This window comes from Pteropus medius, unplaced genomic scaffold (genome assembly GCF_902729225.1).
Source record: "Pteropus medius unplaced genomic scaffold, Ma_sr-lr_union100, whole genome shotgun sequence".
Classification (NCBI taxonomy): domain Eukaryota; kingdom Metazoa; phylum Chordata; class Mammalia; order Chiroptera; family Pteropodidae; genus Pteropus; species Pteropus medius.
In genome coordinates, this window is record NW_024349803.1 from 25,414,758 (window position 1) to 25,424,553 (window position 9,796).

Consider the following 9,796-nt stretch of genomic DNA (forward strand, 5'->3'; position numbering starts at 1 on the left):
CTGCACGTGCGCCCTCGCGGTTAGACTGATCAGCTTCACACGATGGTGTCAACAGCAAAACAACGCCACCCCCATTAGCGGCAACAGGAGAGAATTTGCGACACAAAGTCACGTGCGTCACGCACTGTCGGCGTTAGACTCGGGGGAACAGCTTTCCTGTTTTGTGTTGCACCAGGGTTTTGCTCCACATTATAGACTCTGTTGACTCTTTTTAACAGTATGTTAGAGAAACATTATCTCCTGAACTTAGGAACATCTCGATGAGCCGTTGCTGAGACTTATATCTGCCAGTTCAGTTGGAAAGATACGTGTTAGAAACCTTGACTTTCGATTCTTCCAGTGACTTGCTACCTAAGGCTGGTCCTTCTGAAATGATTTAACAGCGTGATCACAATGTAGCTGATAACAAGCTATTTAAGGCCATTTAAGTCTCTCTAGAATTTGCAGGTTTACAATGCGTATGTCGAAGGAGGCAGTCCAGTGAATTTATCTAAGTTTTATTTTAGAGCGATGGGGATTGCAAGAGTGAGATAAATGAGAACCATCGTTAACATGAGATTTAGCCAAAGAGCATATTCTTGTAAAAATTGAAACGATGGCGAATGGTCCTTAATTTATTTTCTGGATGCAGTACCTATCAAATGCATCATTACTGTTTCCATTAAGGCAGAATCTTACAAGCCCTTCTATTTGCTGTCTCTGAAGCTAGGGCATTTCTAATCAGTGTCACTGTGTTTGAAAACTTGCACAAATGACTGGTGTCTTGTTAATTCTTTCGTGCCAGTTATAAGTACGTTGAATTCAGAGTAAAAATTTTATGGCTGTTAAATCTCATGCACACAAAAGTGCTCTCAGGCTGCCATGCCTGGCCTGATATCATTGTGAAATTTCTCGCCGTTGCCTGTGATTTCTGTCATGCAGTTCTATCCTAGAACGATTAAGGCAGTGAAAACAGGAAACACTGTGTAGTCCAAGAGATCACAAACGGAAAGCTTTCAGTTGGATATGGAATACTGTCCACGTCCATCAACAGACTTACCTACCGACTGTCACTCTGCCATGAATTGTTAAAATTCCCCTTTGACGGCACGCTGAGGGAACACTTTTTTTCTTTTCAGTGGAGGTCGTGACTCACCCAGGATACTTGCACATTCCAAAACCTAAATCTAGGTGTATGTGCAGATGACCAGTGTTACGTGGGCGGATCAGCATCTGAACCTTTTCCTTGTAGAGAATCAGATGGGACCACACAGCCGCCAATACATAAAAATCGACATAAATTCTTTACAGCCGAAACTTTTTGAAAATATGTTACGTTGCCCTGAATACATTGTTTCGCCTAACATAACATTTAAATGTGAAATAACCAACCTCACAACTGTCACCAAACTCACTTGAATAAGACTAGACCAAATTCCCCGACCCACCACCTATTAATCTTGGAAATTCGGGAACTTAGTTAGGTCAAGAGCCCAGTGGTAGATTAATAATAATGCGCACATCCGCGGAATGCAGTGAGCTCAGTGTCAATTAAATAATACACGCAAACCACTGAGAACAGGTTTTTTTATCCCACACAGCAAGCTATCAGTATTAGTTAAAATTATTTTGTTACGGGATCTTCCTTAGACCAGTACACTAGATACAAAAGTCAGTTTCATAATTAAATCACTCAGAAATTTAGGTCAGTTCTCTCCATCAAGTTAAACATGAATCTGAAGATACACACAACTAGGTTTCTCTGAAATGTGTTTGCCGAATATTCAGAAACAGCACTATCTTACGAGATGAACATTAAGACAACTATAAAGAGTAAAAGAAGCATGGACGCTCTGTTCGGATTCCGTAGACGCTCTGCCCGCGGGGAGGCGGTGCATGGCCCCCTCTTCGTAAGCGTGGGCTCACCCCAGAGTACAGGGCAGGGCGGGGAGCAGGGCAGCTGCACGGTGGAGAAGGCTGGCAGGCACTGTCTCAGCCAGGCGGTCACTGTCGAGTCACAAGTCATACTGACGGTATGGACACATGACATGATGTGACGAAAATGACACTTTATATCTGTGATCTCCCCGCCCACCCAGTTTAATCATGAGAAAAACATCAGACAAATTGCAGTAGAGAAGAAACCAGAAAAATGGCTAACCAGTATTCGGGAAGTGGGGGGCGGGAAATGCCAAGTTTATCCAAAACAAAAAGGAAAGTATGAGAAACTGCGACAGTCTAGAAACATCTGAGGAAACGTGACAACTAGTGAGACTGGATGACATCCTGGAACAACACCAAACAAGGACGTGAAGTCAATACGAAGGGTACGCGAAGGAATTACGGAGCTTCGCGAATGACGTGTCCATATGCGTTCATTAATTGTAACAAGTGTCTCACCCTAATGCAAGATATTAATGATAGGGAAAAACAGAACAAATGCAATTATGTGGGGTTTAAAATATAAGACCAAAATTAACATTCGAAATCAGAAAAATGAATTTAATTATGCCGCACACTCTAGGGCTCGTTTTATGACTTTTTCTGGTAATATTTGAATCATTTTACCTGTTAGAAAGAGTGACATATCCTTAATTCAAAGGCTGCTAAATAGTATAAATTGAGAAGTTGCAAAAGAGATAAAAATGGTCATTGACTTGAATTAATCATTAGATTGTAGTGGGATGATTCAACCGTTGAAAAGTCACGATAGGGGTTTGCAAATACAGTTCACTATGATCTTGTTTTGTGTCATAGTTGTGGTCTAAATGGAGTAATGGAGATGGTAATTTTGGATATCGTGCCATTGTAAATAATAACAATAATAATAATAATAATAATAATAATAATATAATAATAATAATAATAAAAACAGAAATGCCTTAAACAAGATGAAGCTTATTTCTTTTGCACAGAGCATTTCTGTCCGTTCAGCAGTCCAAAGTCGGTTTACTCATTTTTAACACATAGCTTCCTTCTGTGGGTTTCATTTAGCTGCTCAGATGGTCACCACGGACCAGGCGGCAGTGTGTGTCACACGAGTTCCCCTTCCAAGCATAACGTGGGAGCCCCAGGCAGAGCTGTCCTCACGTTCCACCGACCAGAGCCGCGTCCTGCTGTCTACGCCAGCGTGAGAGGAGCTAAGAACTATCTTCTCTCCGTTAACCTGATGGCTAATCTGATCACCTGATACCCGGCTAAGGCTAGGAACTTCTGTCATCAAAGAAAGAGGGGAGAGTGTGGGTATCTAGCCATCCTTGCTGCAGTAAGCCCTGGCTCACATATCCAAGACTCACCTGTAACACCTGTTAACGTGCCGACTGTGACTCATTACACCTGCGATGGCGTCAGGGGTTGTGTCCTAATGAGCTCCCCAGTGATGCTGAGCGCGAATAATTGACTTTCAAGATTCCAGCCTTTTTCTTACCTAGAACTGCTTTTGAGCCAAATCTGAAAGAGGCCACACTGTTCAGGTTAGTAGTGCTTTGCCTCTTTGTGTTTTTTTTTTACTTGTGGGATGGGATGGTGATGGAGGTGGTGAGAAATCACACACACACTCACACACACTCACAGACACACACTCACACACACACAGCGGACACACTCTGCCTCACACACACGCTCACACACTCATCACACTCACACTCACACACACACACGGACATGCCATACAGACACACTGACATACACACTCACTCACACACTGACACACACCTACAAACACACAAACACTCACACTCACACAGGACACACAGAGAGGACACACACACAGGACACACACTCACACACGGACACATGTCGAGATAAGACACTCTGCACACTCACACTCACATCACAGACACCTGCCACACAGGACACACACTCACACACAGGACACACTCACTCACACAGGACATTACACAGACACACATTAATTTCACACACACACTCAGACGTGCACAGACACACACCTCACACTCACACAGACACACAGGAGAACACACTCACACACTGCTACACTCCTCACAGGACACACGCATACCTGGTTGTGATTCACACACTCACACAGACACACACAGAGACACACTCACACTCACACAAACACACACACAGACACACATCTCACACACACACACACACTCACACACACTCACACACACACAGCAGCTCTGTGAACAAATTTAGAAATAAGTAGACTGTGCAACAAAATTTACAATCTATTTTCTCATTATGAACGTCGTGCGCTTTATTGGCCTCTGAGCCAGTTCACGTCAACGTGAACGGAGAACAGGGGACGTCGCGCTGAGGTGGCATGTGGGCGAGCACAGGCTACAACGGGTGACAAGAAACATTCCGACCCGTGGGAGCTGAGGAAGCAGCACATTTCACCGGGCAGAAGAGAGACGGCGGGGAGCGTCCGCCCGGCCACACGCTGGACTTTCTATTCTTTCTCTGCGTAGCTGAAAACTCGTACTTTAGCACTCGCTCTCCCTGCCCCTCCCACCCCTCTGCCCCTCTCTCTGTCTCTGTGTGTGTGCGTGTGCATGCGTGTCTGTGTATATAAAATAGAAAAATCGGATATCTTGTCTCCATTTTGCAAATTCACGCCCAGGCCCCGTCAGTGAGGGCTGGGTTGGGTACAGACACTCAATGCGATGGCTTCCGCGGGACCTGCCCCTGCAGTGAGCGCGGACGTGCGGGTGCACATGGCTCAGGCAAGGACAAGCTCCCTCGGCATCGCCCCTATGCGAATGTGGCCGCTGCCAGCTCACCTGCACAACTAACCCAAGAGAATGCACATTATTTGTCCTTCAGTATCGAAACGTCTAACGTGATTTCTAGGAATACGATCGTTAAGGGTTTTCCTAGCTTATTTTCCGAGCGAACTGCTGACTCTGTAGAGCCACGTGGCACCGTGCCGCCTGCCCTCGGGGCCAGCGGGCTGGCTCGCTGCCTGCTCGGGCCACGCCAGCTGGCGGTTCAGTTGAGGAAGGAAAATGAGGCTTCCCGAAGTTCATTGAAAAGTGGCCACTTGTTTTAGATGCTGCCCGTTCTTACCATAGGCACAATACTGGCACTCTGAGCTTGCGTTCAATCGCGGTGCTTCTCTGCCCTCCGAGAATGTCTCATCACGCAGGGAAAGTGAGAAGATGATGAATGAAAATCTCCAGACAATATACAAGTATGTGTCATTAGTTGCAAAAGCCCAGTGAAAATTACGCACGTCCCAGGCATTTCACGAAATGACCGGTGCTGGTGGGCGAGGGAGGAAGGGGCTCGCAGACTCACGGGGACAGACGGCATGCGGAGGGCCAGGTGGCTGACCCTGCGTGCGTGCGGCCTCCCCGGGGACCCCGCCAGACTCCGAACCTGGTCTGCAGCACGCAGAAACGGCGGAGCGGTCACCTTGACCTTAAACGCACACAAAAATGGCAGAGCGGTCACCTTGACCTTAAACACACGCAGAAATGGCAGAGCGTCACCTCCCGAGGCAGTCCACGTGGACGGCTCTGAGACAGAGCATTGCATAAAGACGAAACATTTCCTTAGAGGGTAAGTGGGAACCCTGTACGCCGAGATTGTTCCTGGAGCGCGGATCGAGGATGTTGTGGGAAAACGGGAGAACGCATCGAAGAGGAGAGTGTGCAGATGGGGCCCAGAGCGAGGAAAAGCTCAGTGAGACGAGCCGACGTGAATGGGGGCTCAGAGTCTGCGCTGGATCTTTTCTTAATTTTTTTTAGACGAGGCAACGCTTGGTTGACCTCACAGATTGCAAGGACCTTGTCAGTTTACAATCCCTCATCTTTTATTTTTTACGGCTACAGCACCCGGTCTTCCTAGACGGTCTCCCATCCAAGTACTAACCAGGCCCGACCCTGCGTAGCTTCCGAGATCGGACGGGATCGGGCGTGTTCAGGGTGCCATGGCCATAGACTGGATCTTATAATAATAAGAATACTACGTGAGGACTGTCGAGAAGGCACATGACGTGAGATGACGCACTTTAAGAAAACTCACCCGTCAGTGGGATTGTAGATAGATTGAGAAAAACAAACTGAAGACCAGCAAAGTGACTGATAGTCAAAGGCGAGAGAGAGAGAGAGGCCTGAGCCTCAGGTCGGCGGTAGCGGAGGCCGTAAACGGCTCACACGTAACCCTCACGGGGATATAGCGTTTTTCTGTACAAGACACAGGCTTCCAGCTGTCAACATCTGCGTATCCTCATGCGGAAGCTTCCCTCAGAAGGCCGCTCTGCTTGACGTGCCCCTGCTTGAAAACCAGCGTTCCTCCACTCCGATCCTAACCTAATGATCATGAGAAAGACTTGAAAATCCCAAGTCCCCAGCCCAGCCAGTGGGATTTCCGACGTGTCTGTTCGCACGGTTCCCGGTGCGCCCCACAGGGCGAGGCGCCCATCACCAGCTGCAGTCCAGTGCGCCTTGCTGGCCGCCCACGCTCGGCTGTACCACTCCCCGTTCCCGCTTCGTCCCTCGGCCCTCGCGATGAACTCCTTTCACCTGAAGGTTCAGGTGAGTGTCTGCCTCCCAGGGAACCCGCGCTGAAGGGTTAACTGTTGTCACAATGGAGGAAAACGCTTTGGGTGACTATTTGCATTTAAAAGACCATGAGAGTGGTTTAAAAGGTCTTGAAGAGTGCTAGGTTAAGGCCGTTGATTTATTTAGTGCTCACCGAATGCGGACTGCATGCGAAGCACTGCATTAGAGGCTGGATGTAAGAGGCGGAAGCAGACACGATATCCAACTCGTGAGGATCATATGCTGGGGGGTGTTTTGTTTCATAATAAGACAAACACACGCAGAAATTGACACTGGCAATGCCGCGGAGCTGTGAGACTGCAGGACGAGGGGAATCGATTCGGGCCGGGCGTGAGTTTCACAAGGAAATCACAGGTACACTGAGATCCAGACATAAGAAGAAGAGAAATTGCGAAATGTCGTATGGGAAGGAAATGTGTGGCATTAGAGAGAGAGAAGGGACATCCGTGTGGGCCAAAGGGGTGGCGTGCCCGACAAGCCAGAAATGCAGGGGCTTGCGTGGCGTCTTCGGGGGTGGGCTCGTGGCAGAGACAGCTGTCCCCGAAAAGCTGCTTCACCATTTTAACGTAAATGGCCCCCAGAAGTGAGTTTCTATTGCAGGAGCAGATCCCAGATACGAACTCAGGTAGATGCGGCCGGCGGACTCTTTCTGGCCAGTGGGATGTGTTGGGACGGATGGGCACATCTGGATATCGTGCTGAAGTCCTGTGGCTTCCTCCGCCTCGTTCCCATCCCACCAGAATGTGGGGAACTCTGACTCATCCAGGGATGGAACCTGAGTTCTCGTGTTTCGTAGCTAAGCTGAATCTCGCCTACCAGAAACACCCGTTTTTATCCTGCTACATGATTGAAGAGAAACTTTCATTGTGGCGAGACGATAAAATTTGGGGTCCATGTGTTACAGTAGCTACTCTAAGAAATGCAGTGTCTCATGCTGAGAGAAATTCTCAGTCATCAAGGGGTCTTAAGCAATGGAGTAGATGCTATAGTTTTAAGAATAACTATATTTTAAGAATATAGTTTTAATAATCCCTCTGGCTACAGAGCGTAGATTAAATTTGAGGCTAGACAGAGTGGGTGCAGGCATTTCAACTAGGGGGCTGTCACTGGAGGTGTGATGAGAGCTGGCGATAGCCTGAGACTTGAGCAAGACCAGATCTTGGTTAGCGATATCCGTACTTAAGTTTTCCTAACGATAGGCAGAGAATGATTCATGATTGACAGCTCGCACTTCCTCGATGCAAACAGGCGCATCATTTCCTTCTGCCATGACACGTGCACGGTATAACTCATGGCGATACCATGAACTAATGACGGTGGCAGGCAAAATAGCCTCGCAAACCTGTATCCCACAATTTTTAAAACATATAACATACATTCACATACCCAGCCCTTTTCTTCATGGTATAAACTATCGATGTTTGTAAAAACTTTAATGAAGTAGTACATGTGCTGCAAGTGATAAAAATATGTTCATTAAGATAACCGAGCATAGCAGCATATTCTTGAAGCTTAAAATGTACTTGAGTTATCACATGTGGCAGTTAGTAAAAATGACACCAACACGACAGAGTTCGTATTGACGATACTCAGTTTAGAAAGTGAATGCGTGTGGACAGTTCCAGGTTTTCATTGCTTGGTTAAAAAGGTTTCCAAGGACCTTTATTTCTCCACAATGATAAGAATGGCCATGAGGTTTCTTAGCGTTTGGTCAAATCACTGGATACGGCGATCTCACGGATCTGAGGCCAGGATGCCTCCTGCCGTCCCTCTGGACTTCCGGATGTCACTCTTCCCATCAAGTAGGGACAGAGCTGAGAGTTTTCAACGGAGCCAGTTACGGGACTTGTTTTCTATCTAAACGGACGCATCCCATCATTTATTCACAAAAGGAGGAGTTTCACCGAGGCTCGTGCACGACGCATCTTTAGAAGGTTCCCTCCTAATGCATAAAGATCGACTGCTAGTTCTGGGGCAGCAGAAAGCCTTTAATGGTACATGATTCGGGAGGCGTGACGCTGCGTTACTTGTCAGAGGACCCGGAGTTGGCTGTCTGGCCGTTGGTCCCCATGTCTACGCGGGCCTCGTCCCATCGGTAGGCAAAAGTGCCATCTGGCATGTTTCCTGCTGTGTGAACTTGACCGCGCTCCTTCGCCGGGAGCGAGTCGGTCTGCTGCTCCGAGGCCTTCACGTGCGTCGCCCGAAGCCGCGTGCGGGCACACGCTTTGTTAGACACGGTTCCATCTCGCGCGTCTGGGAAGCTCCACGACTTCCTTGCACGGGGAATTCCTTTGCGAATCGTAGCATGCCAGCCAGAAGGAAAAGCGAGCCACCTGCAAACGCACCACGGGCCCCGACGTGCGCTCTGTGTCCTGAGTCCCTCCGGCCGCTCCGGTCCCTGGTCGTGTGGAGCTGTGTCCATGTGAGGGACGGCAGAGCAACTCTTCCTGCTCGTCCCAATGTCTGAGCCGTGGATCCCTGGGAGTGGTGACGAGCAGGGACACCGCCACGCACGCCCTGGGGTGCCGCCCATGGGTGCCGTGGATGCCCACGTGCTGCTCCGTTGCACGACGTCTGCTTCAGGCCCGTGACCCAGAGGGAAGCGAACAGGAAGGGGCGAGGACCGGGTCTGACAGTGAGTCAGCTGCCTGCCCGCCTCGCGTGGCGGTGCCCACGGGGTGGCACTGCGGCCGTCCAGACCGAGTCGCCCCCGCCCTTCCTCTCACGCCCGATCCTCCATCACTCAGGACATCGTCCCCCAGTGAAACATAAGATTTTTTTTTTTTTGACTTAGAAGAAGGGCCTCCTCGTACCAGCCGTGCGTTCAGGAGCATAATGAGACCGACTTCGTGCGCTCGGAGTAAATACACATGGCATTTAAATTTGGCCGCTTCAGGGATGGATGACTGATTAAGAGGAGCACGTATATTGAAGAAGCAAGTAAGAGACTATTACGGAGAAACGCCATGACGTGTCCGGCAACCGAAATGTCATGTAGAGAGGTGACTTAGCATGGAGGTTTTAATCTGCCGTCCGGTCTGTACTCTGAGCCACGCAAGGCCAAGTTCGAAACCACCGGGAGGCGCTGCTGTTTCCTGATACACGACCCTCACTGCCTGGCATCACATGTAACCCGAGGGTCTGCAGGCTTTTGGTTTTAAGTAAAGTTCATGATACAGTGACGGTTGCATTTCTCACATATTTCGGTAATCAGGTCACCATGAGCTAAAGTGAGAGCTGTTTTCTTTTTTTCCCATCACAGGAATTTTAATACCTTGAAC

General features: G+C 48.6%; 1 pseudogene; it reads right to left on the reverse strand.

The window, feature by feature from the left end:
- Positions 1–5,774: 5,774 nt before the first annotated feature.
- Positions 5,775–5,893, reverse strand: LOC120582687 (uncharacterized; annotated as a pseudogene).
- Between the last annotated feature and the right edge of the window lie 3,903 nt (positions 5,894–9,796).